The sequence below is a fragment of the Parus major genome, chromosome 4 (genome assembly GCF_001522545.3).
Source record: "Parus major isolate Abel chromosome 4, Parus_major1.1, whole genome shotgun sequence".
Taxonomy (NCBI): Eukaryota; Metazoa; Chordata; class Aves; order Passeriformes; family Paridae; genus Parus; species Parus major.
In genome coordinates this window covers 53,489,557-53,506,900 of record NC_031771.1, presented here as the reverse complement: position 1 = coordinate 53,506,900, position 17,344 = coordinate 53,489,557, and the positions used below count along the sequence as shown (strand labels likewise).

The 17,344-nt window shown below is 37.0% G+C and overlaps 1 long non-coding RNA gene across 1 annotated transcript in view; it reads right to left on the bottom strand.

The window, feature by feature from the left end:
* The window catches only part of LOC107203544, a 30,118-nt gene extending 13,017 nt beyond the window's left edge, over positions 1–17,101 (bottom strand). Inside the window, exons 1-2 of the long non-coding RNA XR_004497121.1 lie at positions 16,943–17,101; positions 16,358–16,455 (exon numbers count right to left, since the gene is read on the bottom strand). This is a non-coding gene — a long non-coding RNA (uncharacterized LOC107203544). The remainder of the gene's footprint in view (positions 1–16,357; positions 16,456–16,942) is intronic.
* Between the last annotated feature and the right edge of the window lie 243 nt (positions 17,102–17,344).

Here is a 17,344-nt window from a genome sequence, read left to right as displayed (position 1 = left end):
AGACCTGTAGAAACAAGTCTGGTGTGATCATTCCCCATGTCTAGGTGTCTGAATGTCCACCTGCAGATTTCAACCAAAACCTGAGCAAAGGTAGTGATCTCTACATCCATTATGTTGTGTTAAGTTCCATGTAACTATGATGCCATTTGGGTTTTGCCTTTTTTCTTTTTTATGTTCTCTGTATTCTTCACACATAAATTTGTAGCTCTGTAATCTATCGTATTAGTGGCTAGTTTTCCCAGTACTTTTCCCTAAGCAGAAAGACAAAACCAATTCCAGAGCTCCAGGCCCCAGGGGGTACAAGGCCCCTATCCCATTTTAGCTCTTCCTGGGAATCAAGGCCAAGAACAGCTCTTTGAGATACATTTTCATGGGCAAAGTACAGATAGTGCTGAAGGGGGGCTCCAGAGAGGAGCTTGACCTGGAGGAGGGGAATTGCATCACATCTTGTCCTCCTGATTGGTTATTTTTATCAATTATGCTAATTTCCTAAAACTATAAAAATGTACTCACCTCTTGGAGGGGGGTGGTTTGTGGCCATCTTTCCACAACTGTCTCTAGAAGCTTTCAAATAAAGATCCCCTTTTATATTACCTCCTTACTAAAATTATCTCAGGTTTCATTTCTAGGTTGGGAAAAAGGCAACACTGTGCTGATACACAAATAATGGGATGGAACTTCGACCATCAAGGAGACTTGTACAGCACAGAGACTGCAGAGAGTGTGGAGCTCAGACTCCCAGAAACAAAAGTGCTCCAGTCACTGAAGAAAAACTTAGACAAGATATTGTAAGACAATTAAGGCCTCCATGCTTCTAAAAACTAAATACTAAACCCCATGGCCTCCCACTGCAAATAATCCCAATGCCTTTACACTCTTTGTAACTTACACCCTTGTTTCACAAATCCCTTAGCCTGGCCTGTTTAAACACTACATTATACTGAAAGCAGTAGATGCTTAGCAAAGAAAAAGCAGAAAAATCACTATGATTTCATTAGAATTGTATGTTGAGCAATTTATATCATAATGTTGCACAATATTAAACCAGAGGTAAGAGTAATGCAAGAAAATCTTTTATGCAAGCTTTTACATAATGAAATAAACCACACATAACTACACAGCTGCTTCATACTGTGCTTGTCAGAAGTTTGTACCACAAAGTTTCCATGAAAGCCTGTGATGAGCAGTGACAGGGTGAAGCAAGGCTCTGCAACCACTCAAATAAAACTTGAAACACTGACAAATAATGGATTAAAAAATAAGAATTTTCAGACACTACCAGAAAAAAAACAAGACAACCTTTTTTAAAAAAGCAAAAAACAGCATCAATAAATTGATAAAAACTAGCACTAGCACAGAAAATTAAGAGTTAACAGCAAAACACTAATTCATACTTGTGAGTGTGTAGGAGGTCCCAGGGCAGGATATGACCTGAGAGACAAGCCTGTATGCTAAAAGATTGTAAAGTCTCAAGGGGAATCAAAACACCTGAGCAAAGTTTGAAATACCTGAAGTTGTATATTTAAAACAAAAGATATTCTAAAGACAGCCAAATGCATTCACAGAAGATGACAAGAAAACAGGATCAATAGCAGATCAGAGATAAACACATCCTTAAGACACTGTCAGTAAAAAAAAAGTACAATTTTTATTCATTGTTGTAGCAAGAGCCACTTTGGAAAAAAAAAATGTTTAAAAGCAATTAAGCAATTTTACAGAAATAGTCTGGGATTTTGTGCAAAGCGAGAGAGACTCCACGCTTGCCTCATCTCCTAGAAGCATCCCATATTCTTAGATGTGACGTTGCCATGACAACCACAACTTGGTGACCTCGTTATTTCAACCTAATCCTGCTTTGAAATTATAGTTGCTCCACCCTTTTGCCTGGCTAGCCTGATAACATAATCATTGTAAATGAGGATGGAAAAACACAGCAGGATACCATTCCCCTAGTGACATGGGACTAGTCTCACCTTATCAGGGAAACAGAGCAACAATTAAACTGCCCAAATCTAAAACCCCGAAAGTAGATTTTTATTTTTGTTGCTGTCGTTGTTTTGTTTGCTATTCTATTTTGAAAAAAAATCTAATAACTTGTCAGTGCAGGGATTCAGTTTTTAATGGGGGCTTTTGGGGAAATTCCTTTTAATTTAATTTAATGTCTTTATCAGGAAATTAATCAGTAATAAGTGGTAGTTCTTCTTAATTATGCATTTGTTTTGACTAACAGCTGGAGGAAGATTTAGGATATAGATGAAGAGTCAGGACAGAACTTGTTTAGCAAATCAGATTTGGGTTTTTAAGTTCAAGCTTGCCTTGCTCTATTTAAACTGGTTAAAGCAGTGAGTACTACAAAATCCCAGCTGCAGACATTGTGGAAATACTTATATGTTTGCTCACATGTCACAGGTGCATTCCTGTAATTCTGCACTTATTACACATGTGGACAACCACCATGCTGGTGCTGTTGCAGATTTAAAGAAAATACTTTCTTGGCTCCTTGGGGAGGTAATTCAGAGTTTTCTATGTACATAGGACATATGAGAGCTAGATGAGGAAAATGGGAAGTAAGTAATTTTAAAAGAACATAAATTTGGACCAACTGAAGTGCCATAGATTTTAGGTCACAAAATCATTTTGGGACTGTTCTCACATACTTGTGTCTCCCTCCAGTTTCTGTCAGAGAAGTCTAACTTCTCCCTTTCTTGGGGTTTGCATGTTTTTAATTAATGTTTAGGGACATATTTTACCTTAGAGGCTGTGATATTGAATGAGACTTCTTGAAGGAACACCCTGCACAATGAGACAACTAAATCTGTAAATTTTAAAAATTTACAAATTTTACATTTAAAAAATGTAAAAAACAATGAGACAATTAAATTTGTAAAAAAAGGTCGCTATTAGAAGAAGATGACAGAAAGGAAGAAAGACAGGCTGTTTTGACAGAGAAGTACAAAGAGCCATTAGATTGTTCAGTATGGATACAAGACTTCTGTTATTATGGTTATTTTCAGAAGAGTAAGAAAGATTTTCTCAATCCTAATCTAATGCACCTCTGCCAACAAAGGGGCTGAGTCAGCCCCTGAGGATATGAACTCATGATTCTAGAAAGCAACTCTACATTTTAACATTTGGAGAGTTGTACTACTAATTGTTCTTTCCAGCTTTCATATCACAATAGAGGAGTTGGGTGCTGCCCTCTAAAACCAATCACCAAGGACTCCATGCACAAGCAAAGGTACCCATCAGGGACCCATGGATTCAGTGACCAGCCAGGAAAACTTTTATCCAGAAAGTGCTTTATTAACAGTGTAACCACAAGTCTATTGGAAGTCTGAGGTAGCTGATGAAGTAGTAAGGCAAATAAAGGAATGATTTCTGGTAAGGTGCAAAAAAAATTTTGAATCCTGCTGCAGAACTGCTTGGGGTTAATTTTCCTGAATAACTAATACAAAAATCCCAAAGCACTACAGCCATGCATTGCAGGTACAACATGATGAGCTGAAGACTGAGCTCTTTTCTCTGTGCCTTGGAAACACCTTTGTATTCAAAAGCCTCTGCAACAGGCAGGGCTAAACTACCACTTGCCTCTGCTGGAAAACTTGCCACTCCCAGCAGAGAAAATGAAACCACTGACAGCTTACACAGTCACCTTCACATAGGATCAGCACAAGGTGTCTCAGGCACAGAGAACTCAGCTTTTCTCCACAAAACAAACAAAAAACCAACCAACCAAAAAAAAAAAAAAAAAAACAAACAAAAACAAACAGAAAGAAAAAACTCAGGAAAAAAAAAAGGGAGATCACCAAAACACACAGTCCATTTCCTCCGTGAAGGGACCCCTTAACATACCCTTGGCCTTCCTTCCCCTTCAAGTGGAGTACTTTGCTGCCAATATCTAACCATTAAATAATTAGAAGAGAAATGTGAATGCAATCATTAGATATTTTTTTCTGGAGTTGTTCAGCAGGGGTTAGAAATCAGTCTCCATTAAAATATTTTTCTTAAGCTCTGTTGAATCCCAAGAGCAGAGAATAGACATGAGTAGGAGATGTTTTTACAGCACTGCAGCAAAGGAAGCAGGTTTTCCTTCACTAAAAGGCCAAAGTTCATTTTCTTAGAATAGCAGCATACATTCCAAAATGGTGCCTCACATTTACCAAGAGCTATCAGGGAACAAGTGAACAAGATTTATGTCCAGATTCAAATTTAGTTCCCCTACATACAATAGTAAAAGGCCAGACCATTCAATACTTAATCAGGTTTGGAGTCTGATTTTTCCAGCCTTGCTTGAGATCACCATATATCTTGTGCAGGCTGATTAATCCCTCTAACTACTGATTCTAACACATGAACAGGAATCTAGAAGCCCCAAATGAAATTCTAAGCAGGAAGTGTACTTTGACAATTGATTTTTGCATCTACAGTCTGACTTCTTAATCTATTACAGCCTAGTTTGCTGTACTCTTTTCAGAAAAAGGAATATTATTGTCCCTGTTACGTTTATGGTCCTGGATTTGAACAGCAGCTAAAATCATTCTGTATTCAAAACAGCTAACATACTGGGGGGGAAAAGAGTTCCGAACTCTTCCTTGTGCTGTCAAAAGGGGACTGCACAGCAGAAGTCTTGCTAAATTTGGGGGACATCACTCCTTACTGACCCTGCTATGGAATCCGTAGGTATGAGGTTTTATAGACAATACAAAAGTTATTATGTACAAATGATTTTCTGCCTCGTACAAATTTAAAACTGAAATAAGAACAAAGCTCTGCTTCTCTCCTAGATCAGTAGTGACACCTAGTGCCCAAAAGACTGAAGGAACCGCGCTCCAGAGGAGCCGATTTGCACTGGGCTGGATTACACCACAAAAACTGTAGGGTGTGGCAGGACATAAACCAAATAAAAGACGGCATTAGCTATGGGGCGATTTAAATTTACACTGAAACACTACATTTCCTTTAAAGAATAATGTTCTGCAAATGAAAAAGAAAGGAAGGGATGTTTTCATAAGCAGGAAAGAAACTGCTTGGACAAGTAGAAGATAATTATTCACTGAAACCCAGGAAGGCTCTGGGGCAGAGCATTCCTACACATGAATGATGTCCACAGTACAGGGAACAATCCCTAGTTCTAAAAATCTAATTTTTGCATCTCATTCAGAAAGGATAACTACCAGAAAAGAGTGTAACTGCTCCTTATTATGGTCCAGGTTCTTGTTGATACAGAAAAGTCTCACCAACATAGCTATAGTACAGTATGTTATTCCACTCACCCTACATCAGAGTAGATCTTTCTATATCTGGCCATACTAAATAGAATAAAAGCAGAATAAAAAATTATTTGGTTACTGATCATTACCTGAATCAATGACTTGTGGTTGCAGGGCAATGCTGAAAAGACTAGTCTTCTCAAAACATATTGTTATACATTTTATAATATATGGTTTGGGAAGTGCTGTGGATATGTTCCACAATTAGGTAGCTGGTCCCAGCCTCACCTTTACTTTGTGCTATATTATCCACACAGTAACCTTATCACTCTTACGGAAACAGGCTTTGCCCCTGGTGGAAAGGATGCCACTTTCTACATGAAAATCACTTTTTTCCCTGGGTTTTCACCAGGTTTATGATTTGTAAAATGCTCTGCACTGCACTTGAAATAAAAGAAGTTTATAAGATGCCCAGGAATAATGTTAGGAGACATTTCAGAGGAAGAGAAGGGAAAAAAAGTGATTTTAAGGAAGAAAAACCAGCGCAAACTCCAAAGCAGAAGAGATTAGCAGAAAATCACTGTACTCTAGATCAAAAGACAAATGCACGTTTCAAAAGTGGAGCAAACTCCTTATGTAATATATCTCACACTATATACTAGAAGAAATATTTTTTTAGTCTCATAGGAACAAGTGGAAGTTGAAGCCTTTATCAGTCTCCCTTATCTTCACTTCGTGCTCATGTCTCAGAGATAGTGACTCCAAGCTGCAGCACAGTAGAGATGCAGGCTTGTAATGTCCAAACTGGAGAACCCATGCTGGTTCGTGCAAGGAACCAGATGACTCAAATAGCTGAGAAAGAGCTTGGGTGAAAGGAGACACATCCATGACCAGCAGCAAAGAGATCATGAACCATACAGACAGAAAAACCTACAGAGATTCTGTGAGTTTTCAAGACAGATGCACTAGAAAAGTGTTCAGAAATACAAAAGAATGCGGTATGTTCTTTGAATTTCTGAGATAAGGAATAGTGGGGACCAATGGCAGAGAAAGTTTAAAAATTGTGTGGTACCAAAAAAGAACAGCTGCAGCCTTGATCAATGAAAAAACAAAACAAACAACCCACACAATGACTGGCAGTGTCAAAAATACATGTCTTGTTATACCCAAAAGTAATCTGCTCACAAAAAGCGATCTGCCCCATATCCCATTAGAATTCACTTGTGCTCCTACCTGTACCACAATCTAGTATGCGACCTCTTCAAAGAGGGAGGAAAAAATTCCAGCAGAGACCAATTTATTATCCCAATCTAATAGCCCTGGAAAAGTCCTCAAAACAAGCACAAAGATCAGAGAAAGGGAAAGCTCCCCTGTTTCACTCATTATGGCATTTTCTCACTGCCTGCAAGATAACTAGAAACTGGCCAGTTACCTTGGCCTGTTTGGTACAGAATAGAGGTAAGTTTGAAGAGGAGTAAAAGTTTTTGTTGATTCAATCTGCTAGCAAGACAGTGGTTACTTTTAAATGGAGAAGCAGCATAGAGTTCTGAACTCAAGAAAACCGCTGTGTGACTGGTCCTTGATAAGAAGCTTTCACCCTGGCCCTGAGCCTCTGTAGTATAGCTAAGGGATCCATGGGAAATGAAATATAGACATTATTTGACCTTTATGGAATTTCTAAGAGTCAGAATCACTACTGAAAAACCTTTAGGGGTCCACAAAAATGAACAACAATGACAGCCATTGCCTTAAATTGGCAGGTCTTTAGTTTTATTCCTGTCTTCCTAGGCTGGCTGTGACCTTACAGATAGTTCACTGGGACATGTTTGAGGTTAAAATAATCAGCTATATATTGTAACATCTCCTATTTATACCTTAGGTTGAAGTCAACTTAGCTGTATCTTGCATTAAGATTTGCAGCCTTCTCCATGTGGTATCTTTCTTGATCAATAGTGAAAGAATGGTCAATATCTATTCACAGCATAATTTATGTATTTGCTAATTATTGTAAATTGCATCTGAAGTGAGGTGATCACACACTTGTTAGCTCCAATTACAGAAAAATCGTTAGTCATAGCTTTATAGTACAGAATAGGTGTTGCAGGTATTAAATAGATGTTTAGCTTATTGCTGTACAACTCCTATTATATCAGTGTGAGTACCTTAAATATCCAGAGGTTATAGCCTCTGCTATTTTTCAGTTTTGTGATCTGAAATGCTGAATTGCAAAAAAACCCAGGTGCACATGCACTAGGGTGATGAAGGGAGAGAGATTATCTTGAATTTTCATAAAATGATATATACATAGTTCAATAAGAAAGCCCTTTACCTTCTGTGTAAAAATTCAAGTTTTCCCCAAATGAAACAGAGCATTAAGATTCAAGAACATAACCTTGTAATCAGATCTATTATTTCTTTGCATCAACTCTTAGATTCTTTCCTATGTGTTTTTTGCCTAATGATCTTATCATTAAGTTCAACAAAATTGAGTGTAATGTACTGAAAATACACTCAGCTGATATTGAACTTGTTGATGAGGAGTGTAGGCCTGTTAAAATTGACAAAACTGACAAGTTCTCTATTCCCCCCCTTACTTTATTGCTCTCTGGTTCAACATGTAGCTTTGCAAGCAAAAAACCTTTATTGCTTGGTGGTTGAAAAGAAAGGTCATACTCGGGAATACATTTCATTAGTCATGATTCTTTTATCAGTTTTCCTCTTTGATGTAAATTAGAATTTGTTAACGGTATGTAGGTGCAAAGGCAAAAAATAGAAATATTTCATGGAGTTCTAGAGACTATCACTGACAAACTAAGGTCATAATTCTATTTTTATATCAGGGAGGTGATATTTTCTTAAAAATATTTTCTTGGAGATGCAGGAGCAGCAGAGACATCAGCAAAAATTTATGCTTTGGTTTTAGTGGTGCAATCACTGCTAGACTGAGTGCTAAATGCATGGGTTGCTGCCCAAATTGTTTTTGCTGAAAAACCACTGGAAGATCTAGTTCACCACATGACCCCAAACCAGCTACACTAATGCAGCAGAGGGTAGACATGAAGAACTGTGAGCAAAAAGCCAGGAAGAAGAATGGTACATTGGCTAAACCCAGAATGTCAAGACCATATTTCTAAGCAGCAAAATTCTACCAAGAAAGTCTGTGAACTTTGTGAACTTTTAATTATTGTGACCACCTCAATACTTAATGGAACTATGAGAACCACATCTATCCACAAAGATATTTGGTGATCTCTTTCAACAACCTGTAAGCTGCCATAAAAGCAGCACATGCGAGGGAAGTAAATTAGCGCAGAAATGGCTATATAGAGCAATGGAAAGAAGCATTCAAAACAATTTAACAGCTATCAGAACTGCCAAAGTTATTCTGCCCTTCCTGATGCTGTCTGTTTTCAGGGTCAAATCAAGTTATAGCCAACACAGTCTGTGCCAACCCTCAGAAAAAATTTGGAAGCACTTCACTCATTTTAAAAAATGTTAAACATTAATAATCCAATAAATAGGCTAGAAAAATGCTATATAACTAATTCCTAAATATCTACACATTCATTTAGGCTCCTAGTTCAAAATATCCAAGACTTTGCCATTACACATTACACAAGTCAAAAGAGAATTTAACCAATCACAAAACAAAGAACCTCAAAATGAACAAAGCTGCTTTATACGTTGTGATTATCATGGCAATATTAAACCCTGTTCATGTACCCCTTTCAATATCTGATTCCCCTCAGCCCTTTTCCAGTCCAACCAGAATCAGGACTATATCCTTTATCTCTCCTAGAATCCTTACACTTTCTCTCAAAGGAGTCACAGACTGATTCTTCACTCAAAGTCATCAGCATAATACATGTTAAAATCTTCAAGAGAAAAGTACTTTAGCAGCCCAAGTTTTATTCAGCAGTACCTTTCCAGCCTCACTCCAACAAGATCTCTAGGCCTGATGGATTGAATCGGCCCAGCATCAAATGGGGACTTTCAAGACTGACATTAATGCCTCCTATCTGGCAAAATCTGAATATTTAATATATCCTTACAGAAAAGCAGGGTACCAAGATCTCTCAGATAATTAGGGATTTGCTTACAGATCTTCCTTTAGCATTGACACAGTCTTTAACTTTTTATGGGGAAAAGAATTGTCAGAAACTTTCAGACCTTTAGAATAACTTACCACATGCCTCAGGGAATCCTGGCTGGATGCTGTGAATTGTGGTGACCCTACCACTTTTGAGTAAACTACACCTGTAAATCCACCAGAAAGGTTTCAAAATGAACTGCTAGCAGCTTACCAGTCCCTCTGCTTTCCACAGATTTAAACCAAAGCACCCAGGCCTAGTCAGCCACTGAGAAACAAAGCTTGAATGAGGTCTAAGTTTCTGTTTGCCATTTAGATCATTCGTAAGTAACATTTTTGCCTGCAGGAAATATTACAAAGTTGCCTCCAATTTCAAATTAGAACCTAATTCTGCATTACGTTGAAATCTTTCCCATGACTGAGGTGTAGTCAGATAAGGTGTGGTCATGCTGTCTACAGACACCTGAAGATGAGTGAACTTTCTCCTCCTGTGTTTGCTTTGCAAGGTAAAGGGATCGCTTTCCAGCTGTAGCTCAGATTGATGTAATCCATTCCTTCCTCGCTCCTAAAACAGACTACAACAGGCTACTCTTGTCCACTCAAACTCCAGCTTCTAGAGCTCCTCTCCTCAATAATTCTCATGTGCAATAAGAGATACTTGTGCTTCTCACATCTGCTGTGGTCTTGGATTTGTTTGGATTAATAAAAATTCTGTTTCTGTGGATAATAGCTAATTATATCACCATGATCACTCAAGTAGCTGAGAAAAGAGGGAGTTCTCTGGCTTGCAACCCTCAGATTTAAATACTTCTAGATCAAGCATGAATTTGGCTCCTGATCCTACACTTTATTCTGGTTTTTGAATGGGTAGAACATCCAACGAACTCTAAAATGTAGATTTTTGTTTGTCTGCTTCTAGTACTGTTTTGGTCCTACCTCATTTCCCAAGAATTTTAGACAAATTCTTGTTCTTGCAATCCAAACTACAATCAAGTACATTGAGAGAAAAATGTGATTAAAAAAATAAAGAGAGAAGACTGAAATAAAAAGTATTATTAAAGAGCAAAGGCAGATGACAATCTGAAATTAACGTCTTATTTTTTAAAATAACACAGTGTTTTCCATTTAAATTATTGTTTTCTGTTCTTTTACATTTTTCAATTCTGCTTTCAAGTAAAAGTATACTGAATAAAGATTTGTTGCAGAGAAGTACACCCACAATAACACTACATTTAATTTTATCCTGCTTGCTTTGCTAAAACTTTTTGTATTCTTTAGTCTTTTCTTATTTTCTTATTTCTTGACAGCTGACAATCACACACAAAATGGGAAGTCCTCCTTGTGCTATTTGTACACTATGGAACATAAGTGCATCCTAACACTGCAGCTGTGTGGCAGACACGCAATATAATTGTTTAATGCAATTTAGTCAAGAACAGCTAAAGAAGGAAAAACCTTACTTAGGAAAAATCTGAGACAGATTCCAACTTTGCTCATTAAGGTTTAAAGAAAAGTGCTTTATATGCCTAAATGACTGCCTTGGCATGGTGTACTCCTTTCCAAGTCCTGAATTTCATGCCTTTTTTTCTTTCTAAAGCTGATTTCAATCTTGGACAGCATCCACCTAGAATTACTTGTATGTTTTTAATTTCTCCTTTGACTACAGAACTTAAACAAACAAGTTTAGCTGGGTGGACTTAATCAGAAACAGATAAAAAGTTTTGAAAATGTAAAGTAAGTATGATAAATGCACCAAAGGCAACTTTCATCCATTTGCTCTTCCTTTATTTCTGTTACTGGATATTTTAACACTCAGATTTCTCAAAGACCTAAAGTAAAAAGAAATGAGCACCAAGGATACTGAACTTACATATCAAATTCTTTCCAGAAATCCTATATGAAAAGAGAGCCAAATGGAATTTTTTGTCTCTTGCTAATGAACTAGATAAAGTTGAAAATGAGTCCAAGGTAAATTGGAGATAAGTAAACTGTCATAGATTTCAAGAACAGGAGCTTGACTCCTCTGGTGTTACCTAATGGTCTTTTAATGCCCTAAATTGTTCTTTGTTCTTTACTACCTCAAGACAAGACTGATTTATTACAACAGTGTTAACACCACTTTAGAATTTCAATTTATTGCAATAGAACAAGGTAAGTTGTTTGAAAAAAATTGAACTCTCTCTGCAGACAAAAACCTTGAGGCCTTTAGATCTGATATTGGGATACCCTAGTTTCTAAAATCCTGGGTTCTTGGTTTTATCATTGAAATAAATCTCCTTGACCAGACTCAACTGACATGAAAAGATTAGGTCTGCAATGAAAATGACTTATGAATTCAGTAAGTTCATCTCAGTAAAAAAAACTTAGTCATGTAAAAATTAAGGGCGCATTATATTTCTACATAAATTCAATTCAGAATATGTGCACTAAACAAGCATATTCAACCTTCCATTTTGAGGGCCCTCATTTAAATATACCTGTGCCTAGAACTGGTCATTAAGTGTGTTAGAAATTGAAGCTTTATTGAATTCCCAGCTTTGTCATTGTCAATTGGCACTCTGCTGTTGACTTATGTAGAATTGGGATTTCATCCAAGACACTACAATCTAAGACATGTTCTTAGGAGTTTCAGCTGCCACATTTATCACAAGAGGGTTTTATCTTGAAATTATAAAAAGTGAGATTGCACAATTTATTTTTTTTCACTGCTAATAATTTTTATTATTGTGTTTATCTATAAATGTTGACTCAAACAACACAGAAGTAGAGATTCCAGGCTTGCAGACTGTCATGTATTTGTATAAAACTCAGAGTTCACATTATATTCATTAGAAAAATAGACAGAAAGAAAATAAAAAGTAACAAAATCCTCTGTTCCTTGCAGTGTTCTTAGAACAAGGAAAGAACTTCCTCCCCATCATCCAAGTAGTAACTACCAAATAAGACTAAATAGCCTCCAACAATTTTCCAAGAGCCAAAAGCACCAATTATTCCACAACCAGAAGTCTAATCCTTCTTCTCAACTTGTGACAATTTCTACAATACAGTTATGTGTTAGTCAAACAAAACAGACACAATACAAAACCTCAGGCATGGAGAAATGGAAAGGAGAATGTGGAATAACTAGTGAATACATTATAGTGAAGCCTTTTCAACCCAAGACTTACCTATATTTCACCCACATCCCTGCAGAGGTATCAGTATGTGTAACAGAATATAATATCTTCCCTTATAAACCTTCCCTATGCTATTCAGTATTGATCAGAAATTGTCCCTTTTTAAAATGTGATGGTAGAAGGACTACAAAAGACCTACTAACTAAAATATCTGCATTCTACATGAACTGTCCCCTAAACCAGAGAGGAGGAAATCAAAGTACAGCTGGAAAGTCATTTCAGTAAAGAAGTCATAGCTCAAATACTGAGTGTAACAGAAATTCTCAGGCATGATCACAAAAATATCAGCTGATGCAATTATGAGGATGTTTCAAATTGCTGTACTGTAATTTTCGCATATCAAAAAAAGTAGAGGCAAGGACAAGAGATGATCAGCAGGTAATAGACTGTCCTCAACTTCCTCTTTGCTTAGCTTACAAGAATTCTTACAAAAAATGATTATAAAGAAATCCCATGTTCCTGAACAGTTATGTCTGTAGATTTTTGTGTACTGTGGGGCACAGCACATCACTCATTACTGACTACAGAAATATCCAGTGAGTTCTTCTTTTTTGTCAACTCTCAGCATATTTCTACTATTCATGTGTTAAAACAAATTTTTTCCAATCTTCCCTCAGAAATAGTTTGTGGATAAATATTGATGTCCATGTTTCCCTTTACACTGTCACACACTTACATGTGAACATGTAATAGTTCACATACAGATGTTTATTTTCCCCAGCCATCTGTTCCATCTGAAACAAAAGAGATCACAGAAAATGAACTCCCACTGTAACTCTTTCTGAATACATAAACAGCTGGGTTCTCAACAAAAAGTCTGTTGGTTTTCACAATGTATTGGAAAAGATTGCACTTTATGGATGACTCAGAAAGTCAGATCCCTGGTCTGAACAGTGTGGAATATTGGGAAGACAATAATGAAAAAATGATGAGTGATCATGCGATAAGGGAGCATACAGACCACGCTAAAATTTTTACTTGCAGGATGGTGTTCTGTGTATTTTTTTTTTTCTTTATAGTTATAGGTGTTTGGGTTTTTTTCTTTTTCAGACAAACCCACAACTGAGAACTGGATTGGGCATAAGCAGATGCAGTGAAGGGCAATAAAGTGAAAGAAATGGATTTAATGAGAGACTTGAAGAGGGAGTGTGGTGGGCAGTGCCAATATATAAGACTGTTTTCAATTGCAAGGAAGCATTGCCCTGCACTGGCCCATAAAGTCACAAAGCAGCAGCCAGGTAATAGGCACATGCAGAGGGGGTATGAAATGGGAATAATAAGGTCTGAAAGAGGTATACACAATAGTATGCAAAAACAATAGCAAGAAAGAATTCTAATTTGGGAAGGCCATTAAGAAGCATTCAAATTTTAGTCAATGAGAAAAAAAAGGTGAGAACCATATGAGAGTGAAGTTTCTAGTGAAATCTGTTAACTCTGTTAAGAAGAAAGTTCAGTACTTGGTGTGACTGGAAGACAGTAGAGGAAAGTGAAAAGAAGACACAGCTGCTATGGTACTGTCAGAAAACTGGTTCTCATGAATACAATGAGATTTTGTCCACCTGGAAATAGTTCTTATCCATTCCTGCCTCCTGACCATATATCTGCATGGAAACTGTACCTTTATTTGTTTCCTGACCACAGCTGTCCAAGGCTGTTCCAAACTTTGGTCCTGAAAGTTTTAGAATGCCCTCAACCTAAAAACTGAGCAGGTATAAATAGTTTACTTAGGGTATGATCTGCTCCCAAATAAATGAACATAAGTAGATTCAAATCTCACTGAAGAAGACGACAGCAACTCCTTGAGCCAAGCAGGTTCACTGTAACTACTGATTATTTACACTCATATATCAAGTCAAATTTCCTCACACACCAGTCCAGTTCTCACTACAGGCTCCACTTGGCTCTTAACACATTAGCTCATGTACTCCTGCATTGGAATGGATATAGCTATACCATAAACCTGACTTCAGGACGAAAATTTTCCACTTTACACTCTCTGAAACTAAAAAAAACAGACAAAACATGAAATTTCATATGACTGAGCCAATCAAATTCATGTCCTGATACCTGCAGTCAGGCTTTAAACCAGAATTGTACTTGAGGACTAAAATACAGGCCTAGAAGAAATCAAGTAATGCAACCTTGCCTCCTATTTAACAAGTTTAGAAAATTAAAGGTGCAAACAAAATCCCAACAATGACAATGCATAAACCTGGAGCTTCTGTGGAGGTATTCTTACTTTAAGTTTCCAAATATGGCTACCTACCCCACACAACAGGCTACCTGATCTCCCTCTGTATTAAGTGGCAAGTAGTCACTAAATAAGATAATTTTGTTGGCTTCTTTTTTTTATTTGTCAAGGAGTCCTGTCTGGCATTACAGCAATAATTATTTTTTAATGAGAAACTATGATTTTGAAAAATAAATCCATAAAATATTTGCACTATAAAACAAAGTGTAAAAACACTTTATCTGTAATATTACATTTGAAAAATATTTTGGCATATTTGATGCACACACAAGTTTGGAAAATAAAAGTTGACACTAGTAAGGTATTAATTTATAAATCTGTTGAAACTTCCCACATATATAGCCATCTAGAATTACATTTACAGATACCCAAAGAAGCACTAGCCAGACATGATCGGACGCAGAAGGCAGTTCAGTGATGCTGCTTGGATATAAATCTACGAAAGCTGACTCATCTTGTGTTGACACAGCAGCTGTACCACAGGAAGAAAGCTGAGTTAGCCCAAGAGGGTGAAGCTACACCAGACTGCTGTAAGAGTTATGGTTCAGCAGCTCATTTATGTCTGGCTCATAAGCCCATGCACTGCCCTGCCCTGCCCAGCCCAACACACAGAAACAGAAATAGCCAAGACAAAGAATGAGCTTTTGAACACCTTAAGATTTATATTCAGTCCTGTTGATTGTGGGTGTTTTCTATTTGACCTCCTGCACTATAAAAAGTCTTTAACATGTGAAGCTTTCAGTTTTAGAATGGCTATGTTTTACCACAGCGAACAAAGTTTTATGGAGCAACAGTGAAGTAGGACACCCAAGCCAGGGCAACTTGGATTCTTTCAAGTTCATGTTAAAGGGAAACTCTAACACCTCTCCTCTGGTCCTTTTATTAGGTCACATTATTGATGATGTGCTTTTTCTACTGATGTCTTAGGCATGAAATAATAATGTAACACCACATATCCAAAGCAAAAATCATAGACACTCTTTAACAGGAGAAAAGACACATCCACAACTCTTCTTACTGGGCACTGGTCTTGATACAGTCTGTAACAGCTGATCTCATGGCACAAAAAGACTCAAATAGATCGGACTTCAAATCATCCTTGATAATTCTCTTACTCATGAACTTCAACATATATATATACACACACCTTAGGCATTAATCACTAGGAGTTTACACACAGACTAGTCAGAAACACTCTTATTTTAGAAACACTGGTTCAATCACTGCCATCTTGCTTTCAGTTTGCCTCATTCAAAATAAAGCCACTCTCACTGCTAGCTTTGATTTGATATATAACCCTTTCAGACTCATTTCTGCTGTTCTTGATACATTCTGTACTAGTCTCTACCTGGATATAACCACAAAAATTAATGCTGATGCTGTACTCAGTACAGTTACAGTGTTAATAGAGCACTATTTTGTTGTCCACAATAAGCTCCCTCTTGTGCCTCTGGTGTTCTGTAATTAGGCCCCTTCAGACACACACTTTGGTTATTGTGGTTCATCAGCTTATAATGCATTATTCTAAATAGCTGCATTTTCATTCTTTTTTTTTCCGCTTTTCATTTTTTGCTGTTCAATTAAAAAAAAAAAAAAAAAACAGATAATGGAAGTAAAAAGAATTACTCACCCTTCATCTCGATCTAACATAATGTTTATGGGCAGCAGGGAGAGCAGGAAGATGTTCTTGTGAAGAGAGGAACTTGAACAGCTTTATAGGACAACAACCTAGGAAGAAATGACAAGCCAATACCCACATTTACTGTTTGTAAATCTGAGCATTGATTCTGCTTTCACAAGTGGCTTTCATCAAATGCAAATCAGAAGCCTGGCATCTGCTTGAGTAACCAGGCAGCCCTGTCCCCCTTTCAAGGGAACAAAAGCCATATAATCAAAGGATTTTAAGAGGATGGCAAACTTATTGTAAGCTAGAAAAGGTTAAAAGTCTGGCAGGGCTTAAATATACCTCTCAGAACTCCCAAGTATGGAAGTACTTCTGACCTTTATGAATTTATTTTTTTTTTCTGTGAAATGTTTCTGTATACCATTTGAAACATGATAAAAACTGACCAAACAGAAGAGAGAAAAATTAGTTATATTTCTTACTCCCCAACTCATTTTGAAAGCTTCAGAAAGCAAAGTCATTTTTATTTGTTCTCAGATTCCAAAATTCCAGTTCTGACCAACAACACTCTGGTTGTCATACAAAACCTACCTGTGCTCCCCTGTGTAGGTGACAGATCCTCTTCTGTAAAGATGGGTAACAACAGGAATTCACTCCAGACATACTCATTCCTCTTTCAGAAATCTTCACTAAGAGCAGCATACCCTGGAAAATGGCTGAATAATGTCTGGGTAGAGAAAAGAATATTTTTAATAATATTCTGCAATTTTTAGTAGTATTTTAATAATATATAACCCTTTTAGATCCATTGTTTTTCTTCTTTGAATTAACTGAAAATTCACTACTTCTACTTGCTTCAGTTACAAGCACACTTTTCCAGCAACAAAGAAAACTAGATTTCTGTTTCTACTGAAAATCTCTGAAAATGTCTAATACTAATTTCACAGGTATATTTATTGTGAAAATAAAGCCTTTTGCTGTATGATAGTAGAA